The sequence below is a fragment of the Gossypium raimondii genome, chromosome 4, assembly GCF_025698545.1.
Source record: "Gossypium raimondii isolate GPD5lz chromosome 4, ASM2569854v1, whole genome shotgun sequence".
Classification (NCBI taxonomy): Eukaryota; Viridiplantae; Streptophyta; class Magnoliopsida; order Malvales; family Malvaceae; genus Gossypium; species Gossypium raimondii.
In genome coordinates this window covers 27043704-27054581 of record NC_068568.1, presented here as the reverse complement: position 1 = coordinate 27054581, position 10878 = coordinate 27043704, and the positions used below count along the sequence as shown (strand labels likewise).

Below are 10878 nucleotides of genomic sequence, written 5' to 3'. Positions count from 1 at the left end.
GTGTTACAAATACTCGTCAAGGTATGCCACCACTGATAGGCCTCGTCTTCGAGCAATGATATCGCACAATGGAGATTATCAGGTGGTGTACATTGTAATTTTTTGGTGACTCGACATGCTCTCGAAAGCCAATTTTCTGCCACTACCGGATCATCATCTTTTCCTCCACTAAACTCTTTGGCGCCCGTCTTCAGTATTTCCTTCATTGGATCACCATGCGATACATTCAGAGTCTGAACAGGAAGGGTAGGAATTGTTGGTTGAGCCGAATTATTCTGTGCTTGTGGGGGTGGTGGTCAAGCGACACCCATGAAACGATCAAACCATCTCCCTATCATATCTAACAGTGCGTCTCAAACGTCGGCCTGATCATCACCTTGACCCCCTGATGAACGAGGACCACTAGATTGGTGGAGGGGAGCATTACTTTCTATCTCTTCATCTATTGCATATCTCAAACTAAATGAAATCAGAGATAACTATACAACACAAAACCCAATTAATAATAAAAGTAAGGGATCGAGCCAGGACCATGTAATATGCATAGCGGGGCCTAATTTCCACATCCGATCATTCGAGAATCGGCTAAACCGTAATTCTGATTCCACTAAATGTAATAATTGTGACATGTAAATTTTTGAATATATATTTTTTATTAATTTAATTTCAGACGTAAATAAATAAACATCTAGATGAGTGGGCCAACCCTATGGATCATGATTTTATTAATTTAAAACTGGTTGCATTCTTTTAATTTTGTTATAATTATTTATTTAAATCATGTAACATGACATATGGTTGTGTTATAAGGGAAATGAAATTTAACTTTTGGGTTCCAAGGTGGTCATGAGCCGGTTAGATTTTTGAAGAGTGGTTAGTCCAACAAAATCTTACCAGTTAACTAACTAGTTTAGTTGTAATGGAAAGTTGGTGGGGCATGTAATTAGTGGTGTTCATTTGGTTAACTGATCGGTTAACCGACCCGAAATAACATTAACCGAATTAATCGACCTTTCAAAATTTTTAACCGTTAACCAAACCGAAATTTTTTCAAAAAAATTAACCGAATCGAAATTTTTTCAGTTAATTCGGTCGGTTAACCGAATTAACCGAAAATTATATATTTTTTTATTTTTGGTTAAAAATTAACCGAATTAACCGAATTACCCAAATTAACCGAATTAACCGGATTACCCGAATTAACCGAATTAACTGAATTGAATCACTAAATAATTAAATTATTTTTAGACTTTTAGACTTTAGTTTTAGTTTTAGTTTTAGAATTTTATTTTTATTTATTAAATTATTTGTAATTTTTATGATTGGGTTGGGTTGGGTAATTGGGTTGGGTTGAATACTTGGGTTTAGATTGGGTTTAGGTGAATAGTGAGCCTATTTATATATTATAATTTTATTTATTAATTTTTTCGGTTAAACAAAAAAAATTCGGTTAACTAACTAATTTACCGAATTCGATCGATTAACCGAATTTTTTCGATTTTACCCGAATTTTACACATCCCTACATGTAATAGGGATCTTGGGAATTAATGGGATGCATGAAATTCCATTGGGAAAAGAGGGCCGGTGGTAAGAAAAAACAAAGAGGAAAGAGATGAGGGAGTGAAAGGGTCGGGGGGAAGAAACAAAAAAGAAAAAAAAAAGAAATTTCTGCAAAAATCTTTACTTCATTCGGCTTGGGAGAGGAAGGATGAGCTGCTGGCATGCGGCTTTGAGGTCCGGCTTTTTCGAGCAAAAACTGGTACTTTTCTTAAGTTGTTCTTAGTTTCTGTTCTTTAGAAAAAAAGGGGACTATGGGGAGTTGTTGGAGGCTAGACCGAAGGCTGTAGGGAGGCAAAACACACACACACACCTCCTCCAGCCAAGTTTTTGGAGTGGTTATAGTTAATTGAGTGTAATAAAATTCTTGCTGCTGCCAACCATGTTTTATTTTGTAATAAAAGAATGTTGCTTTTGCTTAGCTAAGGAAGACGGGCAAGGCAACAACAAGAAAGGGAAGGGGCTCGCATAAAGCTATGCTTGATTTGGAAATCTCGGTACGTTCATTTCATCCCTCTTCCTCGTAAATTTGCGGTTTCCTTTCGGCTGGTACATGTGTTAAATTGAATGAAAACTATGGTGATTTGGACTGTTGAGTGAGCTGTAGTAACATGTGAATTGCATGCATGCTGACCAATTTTAGCTTGATATTATGAGCTGATTTATTTGAGATTTTTGCTGCCAAGTATTCAAATTGAACTACTGGTGGCTGACCTTGCATTAAATGGTATCATTGTAATGAATTTGAAGTTGAATATTTTTTTTAAAGTTGCCAAATGGTGGTGAGCGTTGGGCTGATTTAATGCTGGAATTTAACACCTAAAAAATTATTATGCTGAGAAAATGCTGAAAATAACGGTGTCCTTAAGCTGAAATGGAAGAATTTTAATGGCTGAAATTTTGGTGCCGTAATTCAGGTGTGAACTGATATGAATTGTGTGGTTTTAAAGCATAAGTTAAAGTGAATTCAATGTTGTGATTAAGCTGTCCAAAATGTGATAAGTTGCTGTTGCACATTGATGATTATTACCACATCTAAACTGTTGGAAAGTTGAATAATGGCTGCTGATTATTTAACATTAATGTCCAAATTTTACCTTGTTGATATCGTTAATTACTGCCTGTTTATGCTGTCCGAATGTGGCATAGATGCTGTCCGAACTTTTACGTTGTAATGTTGTCTAAGTATCGTATTATTGATGCTGTCTGAATCAGCCTCCCAAAAGGGATAGGTTACAGCAACTAAGTTATATGATGCGAGTCCTCTTAGGCTGCCCATGACACAACCTTTAAGTGCAAATGTTTTCTTGAATAAACATTCAGTTGATGATGTGGTTTTGCGGAGGTTCGGATGGGCGTTAAGAGGGCTATGCGGGGTATGACTATTATGACTATACGGTTTCGTGGAGGTTCGGATGGACTTTAAGAGGGCTATGCGGAGTATGACTATTATGACTAAGTGGCTTTGCTGAGGTTTGGGTTGGTTATTAATGGGCCATGAAATGATGAACTGTGGGAATGACATGACTTTGCGGAGTTTTGGATGGATGGTAAAGGCGTGAGAATTTCGGCACTGTTTTAATAAAGGGAGCGAGGGGTGTTTGAAGGCCTTATAGGGGCATATTTTTAGGGCATCCCATATCACCCCTCTTATTGATTATCTATACATATATGTGCATATGAGTGGTTCAAAAATTAGTTACCTTGTATGAATGTGAAATATTGTGTGTAGGTTTTTGTTATGTACTAATTGGCTTAGTCGTTGTGGTAATTAAAGAAATTTATTGTCTTGAGAGAAAGCTGTAACAATAGTTGTTTGGTGTTCTAGAGAGAGAGAGAAAAAAGAGAGGAGAAGATGATTTTCATATGTTATTTCCATTTAGTCAATTGCGGAGTTTGGCAAAGGCTTAATTGAGTACCATGTAATTTCTTTCGAGTATGGCTCGGAATTAATTCATTCTCTTTTCTCAAAATTTCAGGTGGTTACCATTCGTGGAGGCTTCGACAAGGGACCTAGCCAACCTACGGCTATCTTGTGGGCCTATTCCTTTTGTATTTAATTTGTGATATGTTTTCACCGGGGCGATGGCTGAATGTGTCATTTTATTTTACGTACAGTTTTATTTTGTAAGCGAATATTTTGTAATCAATCTAGTAAATTCTCAATCAGTATCTTTCGTATTTGCCCAATTTAAATAAGTTCAAACGAAAATTAAATTTTTGGATTGGGGAAAATTTTTGTAAGCGAATATTTGGTAACTTCACACGTGGGTCGTCGGTCGATCGAACGTACCCCGGGTTGTTACAATGACACATTCCTAATAAATCATAAAATTGCTGAATTCAATATCGACCTTACTTCTCTTGATGGATTAGATAATTTAGTAATTTCAATAGTTACTTCACCTATGAAAATAAACCATTATAAAATTAAAATATATATTATCATAATCTCATTCCATGAAAGGTAAAAGTTGATTTTGAACACATTTATAAAGTTTAATTCGATTATATTTGATATAATTTAAATTTGTTTTCAATAAATGACATTATTATTTGGTTTTGAATTAGAAAAATTTAATATAAAATGTTAAGAATAGTTTTTAATATTAAAAGTAAAAATATTGAATTTAATGTTTAACATTAAACTTATAAATTAATAGCTAGTTCCATAATTTTAAAATATAAAATCAAAATTAACTTTTACCCGCTATTAGTGTGTAAACATCCAAATTGAATTAAACTTTAATCTCAAATCTCAATTTCTTTTTATTTCTTTAAAATTTAATATTTAAGATATTATCTAAATTGAATCAAACTTTAATCTTAATTCTTAATTTTTTATTAGTGTCTACATCCAAATCGAATCCAACTTTAATCTCAATTCCATCTTTAAGATATTATCTAAATTAAATCAAACTTTAATTTCAATTCTCATTTTTTATGGAATTTAATCTTTTAAGATATTTATATAATTTTTTAAGATAAAACTTTTGTTTTAGCTTTTCAAGGTAGAGTTGTATTGCGTTTATTTAAACTCAGAAGATGGGTTGAAGTAATACACCTTTAATTACACTCTCATTATATTTTAATTAATAAGCAATATCTTATTATTTTAAATTATTATTTTATTTAAACCGAGATTAATTCTATTATCAGCCAACAAAAACATAAAAAATGCAATATACTTATACAAAAATATATTATTACAAGATAGACACATATGAAATATTTACTTTATAACTGAAAACAACATTATTATTTAATATATCATTAATTTATTTACATTGATTTTGTAAATATTTAAAAAATATTATTGAAGAGTAAAAGTAACATTTATTTAAACTCGTAAAAAGTGTTAAAAGTGACCTTTTAATTACACTTTCACTAAAATTTAAACTATTTAATTTAATAAATAAGTAATATACCAAAAACAAGAAAAGAGGCTTATACAAAAATGCATTATATAAAAGGTTGCTACCGCAAGACACACATATATGAAACATTTATTTTATAATTGAAAATAACATTATTATTTAATACATTAATACATTGATAATATTATTAATTTATTCACATATGATTTTGTAGTGATTAAAAAATTAAGATTGAAGAATTAAAAGTATAAAATCACAGTATGTATGTTAGTGCATATGATTAATTTATTCACATATGATTTTGTAGTGCATCATTCTCCTATTTAAGGGTTGGAGAGGGTTATAGATAGTTTTAAGCATTGTATCAAAAGAGCAAATATGATAAGAACCTATAATGAGATTAATATTCAAAAAAGTTTTTTAAATATTATATATTAATTGGTTTTTATAATAAATACAAAATAAATATATTTAATTAAACAATAAAATTATAAACACGTATATATTATTATAAACTAGTTTGAAACAAATCGTTTATGACACGTTTGGTCCATTGTAATGGAATAGAATTATAATCGAGAATTCAATTGTTTAGTTGAATGAAATAAAATAAAACTGTAATAATATTCTTGTGTTGGTTAAATGGAATAGATCTTATAATAGCACAAGGAAAAAAAACTAAAATGACCTGAGTACCTTTAGTATAATTTTTGGTAGGTAGATGATTATTGTTATTGTTATTATTATTAAATTTTAATAGGATTATTATTAAATATAATTTAATAAATATAAATATAAATAATTTAATCATAATTTACTATAATTATTATTAAGTATAATTTAATAAAAATAATATAATGTTTAATAATATTTTTAATATAATTATTATTGAAATATGAATTAATAAAAATAAAATATATAATATTAGAAAATTAATATATAGCCTACTTTATTATTTTTAAACTGCAATACATATTATTTTTAATGCGAAACAAATAATTTAATTATCCTCTAAACTAAAAAGCAAAAGATTAGAAGTAATAAATAGTTTAAAATTTATATTTTACATCCAAACATAATGTTCATAGATCAAGAAAAGTTACATGATGTTATTAGCTTATATATCTTAATTTATATGTTAAATTTTACAACATCAAAAAGTTACAACAGTAGTTACATCCTCAAAATCTATTTCTTCAACAATATCAGCAGCTGTTTGAGCATATTTCTCAATAGATCAATCTTTTATGTATATGAAAATAAGTTGATCATAATAAGAAAAATTGTGATGTCTGAATTAACCAATTTCTTTTGCGTATATGGAATGACCAAGCATTCCTTTTCATTTCTCCAAATCAATAGAAGAATCGAGGAATCTTATGATCACAAACATAGCATGCAAAGAACAAAGATACAACCATTACCATTGGCATTACAGATGAAATTACAGATGAAGACATAAGCCTTCGTATTTGATGGTTCTCATCGAGATCAGATAAAGAGGTTCCAAACAAGTAGCATGTACCAACCATGAACATGAACACATATTCATAAATATGTCAAAGTGTACAATAAGATGACATTAGTGAGGCAAAAGCATCACTAACCGAGGGAAGAACAAAAAAAGAATCTCTGCAAGTGATAAGTTCATACGAAATGGTAAATGAAATAGTAAACAACAAACTCGTATAAACGCAACCAATAGGTCAAACTAAATGGTGAAACTGTGATGCATTCTTACCCCATGAATATGATTGATGGAATCTTAGGGCATGGAATGCAGACTGGTTGATTTTGCATTTTGACTTGAACTTTCTGGTGGATTTCCGTTACAAAAGAATCTAGAAAGTGGACTGAGAAACGAACTCTTCCCTACAAAAGGTCACTAAACTTGTTTGATTAAAAGTACTCGTAATTAGCTCAAACAAACCGACCCTAAATACACAATACATAGGGAAAGTTCATATTCATTGCTATCAATAGAAGCATATTGATTATGGAATAGAAAGCACGTCTCAATTAAAAGTTTACCAGAGCAGAGTCCAAGAAGCTTCTGTCTCCGTAAGCTAACTATGTTTGCAATCTGTTTTAATCAATGAACAACGATTTAATTGATTTTCCTTTGCATTAATCCTTATATATGTGCTCCTAAGATTACAAAAAATGAGCTAGTTAGAACTTAGACAAAAAATGGGCTAGTTAGAACTTAGAAATCAATTAAAGAATAACACAATAAGACAATAACAACATAAATAAACAAATATCAACAATCATAATTATATACAGCTAAAGGAGAAAAAGGGTCAAAATAAACAAGGAAGATCATAAGAAATATGAATCAATGCAAGTAATTTAAACAAAGAACTTCAAGGAAAACTGGAATTGCTAGTGAAATTCCCAGATATTAATCAACTATTTTCTCATCATCAGCTACATTTGATTTCATTAATGCTTTACATAAACAAACAACAAAGTTGATTTCCTGGTAAAATAGAAACCATTCATAGACGAAATCAAAGAACGACATGAACAAACCAATGCAAACGCTTCTCAATGTACTCAGCGAGTCAGTTCTAAAAGTTAACCAGGCTCCGAACAAGGGAGCAAGGAGACTAAGCGATAATTTTTTTAATGTATAAAATAAAAGATAAGATAAATTAATCAAAAGTCAAAACATCCATCATTTGAAAGTCTAATAAGTCTGCCTTACAAAAAAAGAAATCTCAAATCTCTGGGTTTTTTACTGAAATAGGTTAAAAAAAATTTTAGTACTGAAATAGGTCGCCAGAAAGATTATTTACGAAAATGGTACTTTTTTGTATTGGCGCCTATCTCAGAGGCACCAATGAATTAAAAAATATTAAATTTTTTTTTCTAATGTATATTTTATATTAAATTTTTTTAATAAAATATAATTAATTTTTTTCCCGGGTCAGTAAATGACCCGTTATAATACAAAGTAGTGGCGCTTATCTCAGAGGCGCCAATGGTAGTGCCTATCTGACAGGCACCATTAGTGGTGCCATGTTGAGAGGCGCCAATGGTCTTATTTTTCCCTATATATTAATTTTTTTAATAAAATATAATTAATTTTTTTCCCAGGTCAGTAAATTATCTCCATCTGATAAATAAAATGCCAAAAAAATTCATTACATAAATATGAAATTGTTTATATTATAAAACCCCCTAAAATTGATGGTTTGATGGTGTGGTTCTAGGGGTATATTTTTGTGGAGCTCAACGCTCACGTTGCGTGCGATTATGGTGATCAACATTCTCCTCATCCGTATGTTGGGGTGTGTGAAACATAGATGAAAAATCATATGTCTCAAATGCCATCGATGAACTTGAGCCAGGAGGAGAGGAGTACGACGGCAGATACGGGCCGGAAGGAGCGGAGTACTGAGGTGGATACAAGCCCGCGAAATGCTCATCGCCCCCCAAATTTGGATGATAAGAACTATCCCTAGAATGGTTTTCCGTCTCTGGCACTGGCTCTGGCTCTGGTGCATGATGCGGATCTGGAAGGAGTTGCGTAATTCGTGTCGTATGCGGAGGGACTACCATCGACCGCCCACCAAATAGAAATGGTTTCCCTATCTCACAGTACCACTGTATGTACTCTAACGAGGGTTGCAGATCCCGAGCACGATCCATCTAAGGTACCCTCCCAAACCGGTTGTTCCACATCGTAATATATTCTTCATGCACTTCTCCCCAATTATCTCCATACCTCCCCCTCTTGCTCATCCCATGGATCTCCCCCAATTGTACTGGCAGTGTCGGGATATACTGTATGCAACCGAACTGCCGGAGTACTCAATTGCCATGATACCACTCCACTACGTTAAAATTGATAACGGGCGCGCTAATGCACCATAGGTTTGAGTGGACGTGGGCAGATGATGGGATAACTGCCATAATTTTTGGAACAGAATACGACATCCAAATGAACTGCACAGTTAATAACAAATTTGTCTACAATTTGTTGCAGTTATGGAACAATTTGAAATTGCAAAATAAAAAAAAAACCATACAATTTTATTTACATAAAAGGCAAAAAGTCATTATATAAATACACAGTTGACTATTTAAATTGCAAACGCAAAAAAATTATCTCCATCTGATAAATAAAATGCCAACAAAATTCATTACATAAATATAAGGTTGTTTATATTACAAAACCCCCTAAAATTGATGGTTTGATGGTGTGGTTCTAAGGGTATATTTTCGTTCCTCTGCTAAAAATTATGTCTGTGTTTCGGGGGTATATATAGGGAAAAATAAGACCATTGGCGCCTCTCAACATGGCACCACTAATGGCGTCTGTCAGATAGGCACCACCATTGGCGCCTCTGAGATAGGCGCCACTACTTTGTATTATACCGGGTCATTTACTGACCCGGGAAAAAAAATTAATTATATTTTATTAAAAAATTAATATAAAATATACATTGGCGCCTATTAGATAGACGCCATTAGAAAAAAAATTAATATTTTTTAATTCATTGGCGCCTGAGATAGGCGCCAATACAAAAAATGTACCATTTTCGTAAATAATCTTTCTGACGACCTATTTCTGTACTATTTTTTTAACCTATATCAGTAAAAAACCCTCAAATCTCTATATGTGGAAAATAAGTCAACCTCAGCAATCTACCATCTTCCATGGAAGCAGGAGAGTAAAGAACTCCCCAAAAAACATAAAAAGTAAAAGGAAACTTAGAAGAAGAAGAAGAAGAAGAAGAAGAAGAAGAAGAAGAAGAAGAAGAAGAAGAAGAAGAAGAAGAAGAAGAAGAAGAAGAAGAAGAAGAAGATTCCATAACCAGGAACTTCAAAAACCATCACCCATTACAAAAAAAAAAAGAAGATAAAATTATAAATAGCCATTGTTTCTTTTGTACCTGAGAAAAAGAAAAAAAGAAAAGGTAATAGCTGACACCAAGACATAGAGAAATCGAGGAAAAGAAAAAGAATAAAGCTCTCACAATATCGACCGAGGAAACGAAAAAGAAAAATAAAAAAGAGTGGAGGATGATGACTTCAATCGACTGAGTAGGTTTTCTCTACAACCAAAGGAGAAAAAAAAAAGGTAAGTGTTTAAAAAAAAGAGGACTGATACCCTTGGTAGAGATGGAAAGGAAAGGAAGTTATAGTGAGACAGAGGAGAATGATGATAGTTCCAGTCACAACATTTCGTCCCATTTCTATCGAGTTAAATTCCTATTAGTGGTAATGTAAGAGAATGACTATGCAGCTTTTTCTCCAAATAAACATAGTTGTAATAGGCCATTATAACCAACCAAACATTAATTTAGTGGTGGACTTGTTGAATTGGACTATAACGTATTACTATTCCCTCAACCAAACAAAGAACAATCTATCAATTTTTTGTTTTCTAAATCTAACAAAAGAGGACATGTTAAGAAAAAGAAGAAAGCTCATGCCTTTTATTTTAATAATGAATGGTTTTAGAGGTATTGAGTTCATTTTTTAATGGAAAAAATGAAAACCTTGGAGAAAACTTTACCAAACTTGATTCAATTAATTTAGTTAGAAATCAATATCTCTATCAAATATTTAAAATTGCATTCAAGAAAAGAATATTAAATAATACCAAAAAGGAATTTAATTAAATATTTAATTTAAAAATATATATTTCGAGGTATGAGTGCTAAAAGAGTCTAATGGTTTTTTGTGTGTTGAACATAATATGATTTAATTTAGGGTGGGTTTGGATGAGCGATTGGGTGCGGTGCGTTTAGCTTATTTTTTATCTCACGTTACAGTATCTAATCTCATCGCAACTGCTATTTTTATACTCACCGTAGATAAACGCACCACCCATCTAAACTCGCATTTAATTTAGAGTTTTGACTTTTGTAGAAAAACAGAAGTACGGCATTTTCTTCTTTTTAACAAAAATTTGTCTCATTTCATCT

At 31.7% G+C, this 10878-nt stretch overlaps 2 long non-coding RNA genes across 2 annotated transcripts; one reads left to right on the top strand and one right to left on the bottom strand.

Moving 5' to 3' along the window:
• Positions 1–1569: 1569 nt before the first annotated feature.
• LOC105781240 (uncharacterized) lies at positions 1570–3906 on the top strand. Its single transcript, XR_001129573.2, has 3 exons — positions 1570–1761; positions 1982–2056; positions 3539–3906. It is a non-coding gene; the product is annotated as an uncharacterized LOC105781240 (long non-coding RNA).
• A 2552-nt stretch (positions 3907–6458) lies between these two features.
• LOC105781960 (uncharacterized) lies at positions 6459–7536 on the bottom strand. Its single transcript, XR_008194996.1, has 3 exons — positions 7472–7536; positions 6968–7084; positions 6459–6808 (listed from the first exon to the last, which is right to left on the bottom strand). It is a non-coding gene; the product is annotated as an uncharacterized LOC105781960 (long non-coding RNA).
• Positions 7537–10878: the final 3342 nt, after the last annotated feature.